Below are 13,018 nucleotides of genomic sequence, written 5' to 3' on the forward strand. Positions count from 1 at the left end.
TAGACACATTTAATTTACTTATTTTCTAACTTAAGAAACACATTGGTGTTTTTGTATTTAACATGTGCTGAAATGTCGTCTGTATGCCACTAGCGCGTATTGATTAAAAAGTATTTAGTGCTTTATAACTACCAACAATCATTAATAAACAATATGGCCACAATTTCCAACAGACAGCAGTGTAACCATGGAAATAAATGAATAAAGTATCATAAGTTATAGAAAATTAAACACGTCTTATAAATGTCATAAAATTTATTTAAATATACCTTTCCCAAATCAACTCCGATGTACAAAAATTGGTGAACTGTGACTAAGAAAATACTAGTAAGAACTTTACCAACACCTGCTGAAGAACACTAAGAGAGTGACTAAATTACCACAATACAGAGATCATGAAAATCAACACAACACTCGTGGACTGGAAGACACAGAGGTATGTCACGTAGATTAATGGCCGTTTACACTAAGTTCTACCGAGGACGCTGGTCACTTGGTACCAACATTTGTCGAAGTACATCCACACTGCTCGTCCCATTTCCAAGTTCTACCGAGGGCGCTGGTCACTTGGTACCAAAATTCGTCGAAGGACATCCACACTGTGCTCGTCCCATTTGCAAGTTCTACCGAGGGCGCTGGTCACTTGGTACCTAAATTCGTCGAAGGACATCCACACTGTGCTCGTCCCATTTGCAAGTTCTACCGAGGGCGCTGGTCACTTGGTACCTAAATTCGTCGAAGGACATCCACACTGTGCTCGTCCCATTTGCAAGTTCTACCGAGGGCGCTGGTCACTTGGTACCAAAATTCGTCGAAGGACATCCACACTGTGCTCGTCCCATTTGCAAGTTCTACCGAGGGCGCTGGTCACTTGGTACAAAAATTTGTCGAAGTACATCCACACTGCTTGTCCCATTTCCAAGTTCTACCGAGGGCGCTGGTCACTTGGTACATAAATTCGTCGAAGGACATCCACACTGTGCTCGTCCCATTTGCAAGTTCTACCGAGGGCGCTGGTCACTTGGTACATAAATTCGTCGAAGGACATCCACACTGTGCTCGTTCCATTTGCAAGTTCTACCGAGGGCGCTGGTCACTTGGTACATAAATTCGTCGAAGGACATCCACACTGTGCTCGTCCCATTTCCAAGTTCTACCGAGGGCGCTGGTCACTTGGTACATAAATTCGTCGAAGGACATCCACACTGTGCTCGTCCCATTTGCAAGTTCTACCGAGGGCGCTGGTCACTTGGTACATAAATTCGTCGAAGGACATCCACACTGTGCTCGTCCCATTTGCAAGTTCTACCGAGGGCGCTGGTCACTTGGTACATAAATTCGTCGAAGGACATCCACACTGTGCTCGTCCCATTTGCAAGTTCTACCGAGGACGCTGGTCACTTGGTACCAAAATTTGTCGAAGTACATCCACACTCCTCGTCCCATTTGCAAGTTCTACTGAGGGCGCTGGTCACTTGGTACCAAAATTCGTCGAAGGACATCCACACTGTGCTCGTCCCATTTGCAAGTTCTACCGAGGGCGCTGGTCACTTGGTACATAAATTCGTCGAAGGACATCCACACTGTGCTCGTCCCATTTGCAAGTTCTACCGAGGACGCTGGTCACTTGGTACCAAAATTTGTCGAAGTACATCCACACTCCTCGTCCCATTTGCAAGTTCTACTGAGGGCGCTGGTCACTTGGTACCAAAATTCGTCGAAGGACATCCACACTGTGCTCGTCCCATTTGCAAGTTCTACCGAGGGCGCTGGTCACTTGGTACCAAAATTCGTCGAAGGACATCCACACTGTGCTCGTCCCATTTGCAAGTTCTACCGAGGGCGCTGGTCACTTGGTACCAAAATTCGTCGAAGGACATCCACACTGTGCTCGTCCCATTTCCAACTTCTACCGAGGGCGCTGGTCACTTGGTACAAAAATTTGTCGAAGTACATCCACACTGCTCGTCCCATTTCCAAGTTCTACCGAGGGCGCTGGTCACTTGGTACATAAATTCGTCGAAGGACATCCACACTGTGCTCGTCCCATTTGCAAGTTCTACCGAGGGCGCTGGTCACTTGGTACATAAATTCGTCGAAGGACATCCACACTGTGCTCGTCCCATTTGGAAGTTCTACCGAGGACGCTGGTCACTTGGTTCCAAAATCCAAGTCGATGTCCACTTATACTGTATTCGGCCATTTCCAAGCATTTTTAAAAGCATACACTTAGTAATAACTGTGTCTTTCGCCCGATGTTTGATCACTGTAATCACTTGTATTTTCGTGCAAAAATAAAGACATCTAAAATCAGGAAATTACTTTTCTAACTTTATAAATAAAATTGAGTTATAGCTAAAATTATGAATAACAAATTTGGAGTGATACATCGAAAACAATTGTTCACAGGCCTAAAGCTCAAGATTACCGTAGTTTTCAAGATTATCATTTCAATTCATAAGTGAATGAAATGTTGGATGAATTATAATTAATTCTTTAATGTGTCACGCTTCATTTGAATTTGAGGCCAATCGCACCATCTATTTGTTTATTCTTTGTCAATCCTGAATGAGTGTAGGTGACCTGTGTAGTCTTGATACTTTATAAGGTTTACAGAGGATCATTAAATTAATAGCCCTGTAGTCAGAGAATTTAAGGACCATAAATTTGAATTGAACTTCTAACAAGCCAGGGATTGGTAAATTTGGTCTGATTGTGTTGGCCGAGAGACAAACCCGATTGTCAGTTCCTACGCTGACTCTGATTGAAATATCGCAGTCAATCTAGAGTTATTCCCTTATGTATACTGGCTGGAAAGTGGGCGCTTGGATGAATGAGCAAAGTCTGCACAGGGCAGTCTTAATCAAACCTAAAAATCTCATGCGATTCGACTCATACAATACATCAGCCATTCGACAGTGACTCAGTCTATGGACTATAAAACCCACATCTAGACGAGGAAGAGTGCTGCTCTATTAGCATCTCGATGCGAACATTTGCGCATGCCAGCAGCACCAAAAGGTCTTCCGGAAAGGTAAGGATAGCCGCAGGTCTCGTAAAGGGTCCGGTTCGATTACTCCACCGATCGTTGGCCCAACGACCCAAACATTACTTTAGTTTAAAATAAGAGGGTCGTTGGCCCAACGATCAGTGGTGTAATCGGACTGATTTGTTTCATAAAGTAAAACATAACTAAAATGGGTCGTTGGCCCAACGAACCGTATTTACAATTTAAACAGTAAATTTACAATCAAGGTTCGTTGGTCCAACGATCCAAAATTTACTTACAAATACTAATAACGTATATGGTTCGTTGGGCCAACGACCCTATTGCAGTAACAAGTTAAATTGTAGAATGCAGGTTCGATTACACCACTGTTCGTTGGGCCAACGACCCGTTTTATAATTTATAGAGGTTCTATTAGTCCACTGGGTCGTTGGCCCAACGACCCGATCAAATAAAACATTGCATTTCAAATGAAAAGGGTCGATTACTCCACTGACCGATTAGTCCACTATGGACAAGGGCAGGCGGTACGGCAGCCGCTCTTCCTGCACTGTTGGAATTTTATCTTCATTATGAGCGTGAATACATTTGATGAAAATATAAAATATATATAACTATAAATGTTATTATAAATTATATATTAATTAAATGCAGGTATGAGGTAACTTGTACATTATTAATATTTTTGTCGGTAAAGAAAAAATTACATTGGTTAATATAAACGTATATTTTTAGTTATAATTTCTTCTACATCATTGACGTGACTAAACAAATATATGTTTATATAAAATTTGTATAAACGGCAAAATCGTGATTTAATGTTTATTTAAACTACATTAGTATCGATTTTTTATCATATACATATACATGTACAAGTAAAAGAACCGGCCAATTCTCTTAAAAAGCCAATGTATAATGTTCTGAAGCATTTAAACATTTTCGTGTATCTGGTACATTTCTTCAGATGGATATAAACTACATTTACAGTACATATTAGAGGTAACTATCAATCATTAAAGCTTAATTGAGAATATGTTGCCAACTTTAAAATAGAAGCCTCTGAAGAAGTAATGTTGATTGTTAATGGGATGTGAGAGAAGGCATTACATTATCCTATACCGGGTATTCTATATGAGATAATCTATAAACGTAATGCACCTGTTAGACTCTTAGTTATAAGTAGAATAGTGTAATTTGTGGTAATATATTAGAAATATAATTTTATTAGTGATGTCGCAAAAAGAATTCAAATTTCACATGCAACTGTGAAAGTACAGTACTACTAGAGCTTTAATTTCCTATAAGTTCAACATTATTCTTTTGATGGGGTCTTCTTCAGTTTATTTCCAAGTTGAAACATGCAAACTTGAATTGATGTATCCGTGACAAACCTTGTTATAATTATTAATAGTTTTAATGTGAAGTAAACGTTTTCTTTGGCGTCTTCATTGTAGCTTTGTACGCTGTGATGGCTGAGGAGAATAGTGATAACTATCGACCGTGACATGAAGTCGCAGTCATTTACATGATTTTATTAAGTTTTCATTGAGCCCTGTGGTTTACTTTTACAGTTAATTTACATAATAAAAGATGGTAAACGGATTAGGTCTTCGGTTTACACGGCCGGTGTCATAACCAACTGTTTTGGTCTAACCGTGGAAAGCTACCTTCCACCACAATATTTTTCCGGTTTAAGATCTGTTGTTTAAGATAGTTCCCCACATAAAAACCGATACATTGTAAGAATTTAAGTATCGTTTCGACGAGGTGTAAACTGCACAACACATCAAATATTATCAAATCATATAGCTCGTGTTTTAGTATTTAAGGTTATTTAACAACTATCGAGAAGTCTTCCATGAAATTTTTAAAACCTTCAAATTTGTGTACATTATTTACATTTACTCTATATCATTGTCCAGTATGACTTAGACAGTGAAGCAGTGGACCTGTACAGAAGGAGAATCAATCGTGGCCATTAGGCAAACTAGGCGGCTACCGAGGACGACAGCTTTAAGGGGTGGCTAAAAGAAAACAATTACAAGAATGTGTATAAATTACTTTACAGAAACCGAGCCAAAAAATACATAAAACAGGCTTGTGTCACTTTAAAATTCAACCTTTATCATATCAAACATTACTTAAAGTGTCAGCGTAAACCTTAGGTAAATTGAATATAGTACAATAAACCTTTGTAGTTACCCTCTGAATGTGAAATTGAAGACGGCAACAGTTTTAGTGTTGAGTTCGGAGTTGGGCGTGATGTGGCCTCGAAAAGCATATTGTCGCATCGCTTCTATAACCCCATTACTACTACTTGTCTAAACTTTTACTCAAGTCGGAGGATTGATCAGTCATTAGGCTAGTTTTGAGGGTTTTTTATCGACTCTGTGTAATTTTTATTAGCGGTATCTAATGTTGCTTGATTATGCGAGCATCCCGTATGTAAGAGGACACGCTAGTGGATGCTGCCTGCTCTTCCGAGGCTCTATATTTAACATGGAGCAAAAATTCAATGGAAAATAGGCACTTGACTTGTCTCAAACTTGATTTCTCAATCTTTCATTCCACAAACAGACTTTATAGTTGAACGCCTGGGGGTTTTGACTTCGGATTACAACTACAGTGAATGCATTTATATGGTCGATGTGGTATTTTGTTTTTCAGACTATAAATTGCAATGTTTATCAAATTCTTTATCTAGGTTTTTTCATTGTTTAAACAAATTACTATAAAAATTCATCTTTGAGCATCTAGTTTTGCTCTAAATGGTATTTTTCAAATTATATGTGAAATTTCACCTAAATAGATGTAGAGAAACATCTATTAAGAACACCACTACTCTTTGTGTGTTTTTGATTATATTTAGGGTTGTCGGGCTCTTGAAATGTAGTAAAACGTGGAGGGAAGAGCGGAGCTGCAGGTGCAAAGTACAATGGAAATATGTAATATAAAAGATAATATACATGTCGCCTTATTTTCAGATTTTAGGACTGTACGTCCACGCCTAGTTTGACGAGGGTGGCTGACGTCACTTTTCTGCAGGGTAGGACAGTTAGTCCACGCTGATACCTGTGGACTAACTGTCCTTCTTTTCAAAACTGACCTGGCCGTGCATTAGTTTTTCTACCTGCACTTATTCTTTATTCTGGTCAGTGATGCTTCCACTACATTCGCACAGCGTACTGCTAAAGCAGTAAATATTAACAACAGTTTACTCAAGCTACCACATATCTTAACGGGATTATATCTTAACGAATATCCATATTTCCATTATATTACTCTCTGATTAATTTGGCATTGTCCTAATGAATCATAAACATCTACAGTAAGTTTGTATTAGTTATTCCTTATATTGGACCATCGTTTGTATAATACTGTATATACCAGTAGACACGTTACTCGTAGTACACGTTAATTGAAATGGATGGTTTATTGTTTTATTAACATTGTTAATAGTTAAAATAACAATTTAGTTCATATCTAATATATCATTTTTAAAATTGTACCAAATTAAGTTAAATAGATACGAAGACAAAATATTTTATTACCTTAAATAGTGGCTCTTGGCATATAATCCAAACAGTAAACAAAACATCTTCCTACACAGACATACTAACTTACATAATAGTGACCTGATGTCGCTAACGATTCGTTGTAAATATCACTCAAACAGGAATTCGATGAACGGCTAAAAAATGTGTCTAGTTTCATTCAAACTTCCAATTGCTATTCATCTCTATATCCCGCTGCGAAAAAATTTAACGTTATTTCAAATAGTGATCCCGAAACGACAGGAGATAACATGTTTAATTACTAGCAGTTATAAGAACTTCGAACGCACCAAATTCTTAAATTTATTCTTAAACCCTATTAGTTTTATTCTCCTTTAAAATAAACCGTTAAGCGTTAAAAGGTTTAAAATTTGGGGTTTAGTTAATAAAAAAAGCCCTAGTTAATGTTGCTTTATTTTCTCGAACAAGGTACAAACAAACTTCTGAGAAGCCTACTTCTGTCAAAAGTCAAATAAACTATGCGTTTTATAACTATATAACAGTTATATAGTACATTCCTTTGATGTCTGCATACAGTACTCAACATGCATACTCAATATTTACTAAAGTGTACAGTTAAAAGTAGATTTGTAATAAAACTTTTAGTTTTCTTATCTAAATATTTGTCTTACTTGTGCTCAACAGTGGTCGCAAAAAAATGTTTAAATAAGAAGTGTTGTTATTATCAAGCTTACTCTATGCTTTCACGACTAAATGTAAGGTAATTTATGATTGTGCTACTATAAAACAATGTTTACACAGGACAATTGACTAAAGTTAACAGGCTCTTATACTATTATATAAATGTCTTGTTCTCTTTACCTGATTTTTCTGTGCATTCTTACGATATTTTAATCGTTGTTCTCCTAGTCGGAGCGAAAACATATTCAATAAACCAAAGACCACTATAATCGTTACAGACATTCTTAAGTTAGAAATGGCGTAACTAACCTGACTTTATTTTATGTATATCATTTTGTTTCATTCTTTTTGCAGCTGTCTTATGTAGTGTACTGAAAACTATTTAGCAGATATAGAGTTTAGATCTCGAAACATCCATTCAAGTGCTGCAGTGTGAGTACGACGATCTTTTGTCAACCCCTCGTCAAAAGAATCCCGTGAGTCGGACAGTGGGTCCCAGGCCGGGACCGCGGACCCACTGTCCACCCCTTAAGAAGTAGGTAAGAAATGCTTCCGGCAGTTTTATGATGTGGACCTACAGTCCGTTTACCGTCTCCAGTTGCTAGATAACGTAAAGTTATTTCTAGTTTTGTTTTACTTGGAACAGCCTGACGGAATTTGGTGTCTTTTTTCTGGATAGGCGGATTGACTAACTCTAATAGCTCTTTAAATTTAGGAACTAACATTCTTAAAATGGAAGATGGCGGATCTTCCAATTCTAGTTCCTTAAAAAGTCTTGCTGATCCCCCCAGATCGCTTCTTCTTAATATCCAGGATCTAACACACCATAGCGTTTTCTTCCGTTTCAACATCTGTTCACACAACTCTTTAACTCCAATATTTAACACACGTCTCACAACTTCACGACTCACACCAATAGATGACATAGTGCACACAACACACTATACACAATGTTTTCAAGTCATCAACAGCAACTGTACTAGCGGCTGGTCCTAAATTAATGTGAACCCTTCAGATCCGCTGGCTGATGGCGATATTTACCGGCGGCTGGTTAGTAGCGGCTGCTAAACAGCCTAGTCTGACTGCAGCTTTAGACTCATGACTAACAGTACTCTGTGACAATTTCAGTGTATAATACGTTGTATCAGTTTTTGTGTTGTGATGTTTACGATCTATACATTATACCAATCACTTTAGGATAATATTACAATTAGGAAATCTTGGTATCATTGGGGAAGTGCACTAGATGACTGACAGAGCAGAAATACGGCCGGTCCTAAACCTCTGCAATTATGTGTGTGGTCTGCGTGTGTGTTGCTGAAAAATTACCAGGACCTTAGCCGCAGTCACTATGAGTTAATACTATACAAACAGTACTACCCGTTGTAACTCTTACACATCTGTTTTCTGTAGATGTTTTACACATAGCGTAAAATATATTTTTCCAACTTTTTAATTTATTGTAATAATTTTACGAATATACTCAATTCCATGAAAACCAAAAATAGTTTGAGTCTGAACTTTGTATAAATGTTATTTTGCGTAGTGGAAAGATGATTCTAAAATAAACCAGGGAAGGGTTCCGTAGTACATCTTACTTAGCTTTCTCACCCTGACCTTTACCTTTATCTGCACGATTAATCGTTAAAAGAATATTCTATGTCATAGGATATCAACAAAAAGTAGTATTGTGTTGTTGGTCATTCACGCTTGTTAAAAGTTATTGCTCACATTTCCGCATTTTCCGCATGATAACATTCCTGAGATAAATTATTGTCACTGAAAGATATCTAAATATACGGAACCCTTTAGAGAAGAACCTTGAAGTCCCGCGACCTCATGATAAACAGTGCTCAGTATTCGAGCCGAAACAGTCCTTGTGCACCAAAAATAGCTGGCTTTCTCGGCCTGCAGACATTCCCCAATCTGCACTCATTAGGATAATATTTATCAAACACAAGAGCGTCAACAATCCGGATCAGTTTGGACCGGACCCGACCCGTCCGGATTTTTAAATGCCTGAATTATGGAAATGAACCATAAAAGAGGTAATTACAAACAGCCCATGAAAAGTTATGTGTTATCGAGCATAAATCACGCTATTGTTTACGGAAGTCGGGCGGATAAATAAAAATATTTATTACTGAATTAATAAAAGCTTTAAATATTGAATGTATAAAAAATACAGTAGTCATATTTTGTGTAAAGTGCATCTAGGCTATATAAAACTAAAATATGTTCAATCCAATCTATGGGATGGCTATTTTTGTTGTTGTGTTATACAAGTATTTTAGACATATGAACAACCGTAATTATGAATCATAATTGAATCCGGATTTTTTACTTCCAAACCTTTGACGCTCTACTGTATTACACTGAACTAAAATTATTACTGAGTGGCTCGAGCATCATGGAGCATTCTAATAACGATGAGGAGCCTCCAGCCCCTTTCTTGCTACATCGGACTCGGGAATTCGTGGAGCAGACAAGGATGTCTCCGAATACTCATCCACAGAAACAATTAATACTACTAACAAGTACAATTATTAGTACTGGAAACTGAAGACCAGTAGGGTGAATTTATTGATTCTGAGAGGAAAATCTTTTTTTTTGGTGCATTAAAGAAACGTCAATGACCGTAAACTTTATTGTGGTATTTCATATGTTCATTCATTCGGTCGATATCATTTAAGTAATTTATTTACGCTCAATGCCAGTGGAATTAAGCCTTAAGTCGGAAGAGCAAAAACGTTCCCTGATTACTTAAAAGATCAACAAATATATACAAAATAATCTTCGTTAAAAGTTTGTTTTTGACGTGGAAGAATTGTGAAGAAAACAGGATTTGCCATAGTTCAGTGATACCAAGTCTCCGAAAAGGTGAATCGTGATAATATACTTTGTGAATCCAGATACCCTATCAGGTAAATTAATAATACTGATGTAAATACTGAGACAGCTTTTATAATTGTGTCCTTTCCTACAAGTGACGATTTAGAAACAAGATTTTTATTTCTCAAGAGATAAAGCCAGTTTTCTTCAACAATCAATAACTTGCTAGAAACAACTTTATGTACGGACATAATAACATAAGATTAGGGCCCATTTCTTCACGAGATTCTGAGCATGAGTAGTAGAAAAACGCGATGCCTCTGAAATAGATGACGTCACAGTGCTTCAGACAATACAACGGTCGGTAGTACGATTTGCTTCGTATAACTTACAAAACTAAAAATTAAATGGCTATGGTTTTAAATATTCGTAGTGTTAAAAATAACGTAGCTACGGTAGGAAGGATTGATTCAATTTGAATATTGAATTTAGCTCCAGTTCACCTTCCATTTATTTCTGCGTCTGGTATCTGACGCTGTCTCAGACTTGATTCCCAGAATCTGGAGTCACGTTTGTCTGAAGAGATCGAAAGAAAGTCAACGACGAAGAAGTTCTGAACGAACTATTATATCTTTTCGACATCAGAGACACCTAGACCAAAATGTACAATATATAGTGTAATCTAGGTAAAGTGGCAGTCTCATTGTCTGATCAAGTGCATAATTGAGTGCACTAAGATGTTTCTGACACCTTTTCAAAGCACGGCGGAACATCCGAGTATTCCTCACATAATGTATCTATAGTAAGAACGGTTCATTCAATTTGAATATTGAATTTAGCTCCAGTTCACCTTCCATTTATTGCTGCGTCTGGTATCTGACACTGTCTCAGATTTGATTCCCACAATCTGGAGTCACGTTTGTCTGAAGAGATCGAAAGAAAGTCAACGACGAAGAAGTTCTGAACGAACTATTATATCTTTTCGACATCAGAGACACCTAGACCAAAATGTACAATATATAGTGTAATCTAGGTAAAGTGGCAGTCTCATTGTCTGATCAAGTGCATAATTGAGTGCACTAAGATGTTTCTGACACCTTTTCCAAGCACGGCGGAACATCCGAGTATTCATCACATAATGTATCTATAGTAAGAACGGTTGATTCAATTTGAATATTGAATTTTGCTCCATTTATTGCAGCGTCTGGCAATCCAGATTCCAGAAGTCAAGTCTGAGACAGCGTCAGATGCTGGAGCTGAATCCATCACTTGTAATTTTGTTACATTCTGAGTCTTTCTCTAACGGATATAGGGAGAATTTGTTAGTTTATTCCTTGGTTATCACAAGTTAATCCAGCATATGATTGAATAAGTAACACAGGGTTTTATGAATGATAGATTATAGTATTTACTGTGAAATAACTTTCTTGTTAGATGGGTGTCACTGGTGGGTGTGCTGTGTCCGGGACCGTATCGGCAGACAGAGGGTTTGTCATCGGCCCGCAGCGCTCAGCTAGAGAAAGGGAAGGAATAATTTTAATCACCGTTATTTGCAAAGCCATCAACAAGTCATACATAATGAGTACCGTACATTCCAATTTACATACGCAGTGGATAACAATAAACAACTGAGGGATGAGACCGATAATGTGGGACTATAAACCGTCGCTGAGGGAGGCGTAGGAGTGGACTGGCCCGAGGACAGAAGAGGAGAACACGGGTTACAAGAGTCCGCAGTGAATCTATTACAGTAATTAGCATAGGCCGGCCACAGCCGCCAGGTCGGGGTGTGACCTTCGTGCGCCGCGCCGTGGCCAAACGCTGAATGACATGTCCTCACTTTATGGGACCACTTTGGATCCATCTCGGCTTTTATTACGCGAAACAAGGACGACCGGCGCTCGGGAACGTTCATTACGGTTATGGGTCTGCTTGATTTTGGAGTAATGTTCGTAGGCCTCCGCCCCGGCCTATCCGCCTTCGGCTTCGGCTCCGGCCTGGGCCGGCTCCCTCGCATCGGAGCGAATCACACTGATTATCCGCGAGTGTTTCCCCGATAGCGTTAATAACAGAACCGCACCGGTACAGTACCTTTGGTGAGCCACCTTGGCTCCTGGTGTATAATGAGATTGTGTACCTCATGACAGTAGTCGGGCCTTCTTACTAAACAAATGCTGCACCGGTACAGTACCTCTGTGAGACACTCTGGCCTCTGGTGTATAATGAGATTGTGTACCTCATGACAGTAGTCGGGCCTTCTTACTAAACAAATGCTGCACCGGTACAGTACCTCTGGTGAGTCAATCTGGCTCCTGGCGTATATTTAGATTTTGTACCTCACTGAACACGATTACTGTATATCGTACAATTTATAATTAACTGCTTACTCTCCCATAAACAAACTGTTTATTACAACATTATAACATTATTTATCCGTATTTTTCATTATATGATTATTTATTCTTTACATTTTCGTAAAGAAGTTGTTTTTACATAATATGTAGTAGTTCTATTAAATCTGTTTTAGAATAGATACTAGCTGTTTCCCGCGGCTTCGCACGCGTCTCTTAAGCTTTGCCCGTATATTTCTTTGCCTTCAAATAGTGTTTGGATATTTTAATATACGTAACTACTGTGTTGTAATTGCAGTTTATAATGTGCAGGCGCTTTGATAACTTTTATATCTTGCAGTACAGCCTGGTGGTTAGTTACATCAATGGGCATTGCGTATAAACCTTCTACATAGAAAAATACAAATTTTAATAGTGATCGGTCCAATTGTTTCTGAGTCTATAAAGGACAAACACACAAACATTCATTTTTATATATTATGATTGCAGAAACAGTTTAAACCAAAATTTGTCGTTTCTCTTAAGCTTACTCTATGCTTTAAAACTATAAGTGTAAAGAAATTTATATATAAATATATTTTTTGTCGCATTATATATGTTTACAAAGAACAGCTGATTAAAAATTTGAAAAG

The 13,018-nt window shown here is 38.1% G+C and overlaps 1 protein-coding gene across 1 annotated transcript in view; it reads left to right on the forward strand.

Moving 5' to 3' along the window:
* Positions 1 to 13,018, forward strand: part of LOC124362263 (cadherin-99C-like) — a 222,983-nt gene that overhangs the window by 103,966 nt on the left and 105,999 nt on the right.

Source organism: Homalodisca vitripennis, chromosome 5 (genome assembly GCF_021130785.1).
Source record: "Homalodisca vitripennis isolate AUS2020 chromosome 5, UT_GWSS_2.1, whole genome shotgun sequence".
NCBI classification, from domain to species: domain Eukaryota; kingdom Metazoa; phylum Arthropoda; class Insecta; order Hemiptera; family Cicadellidae; genus Homalodisca; species Homalodisca vitripennis.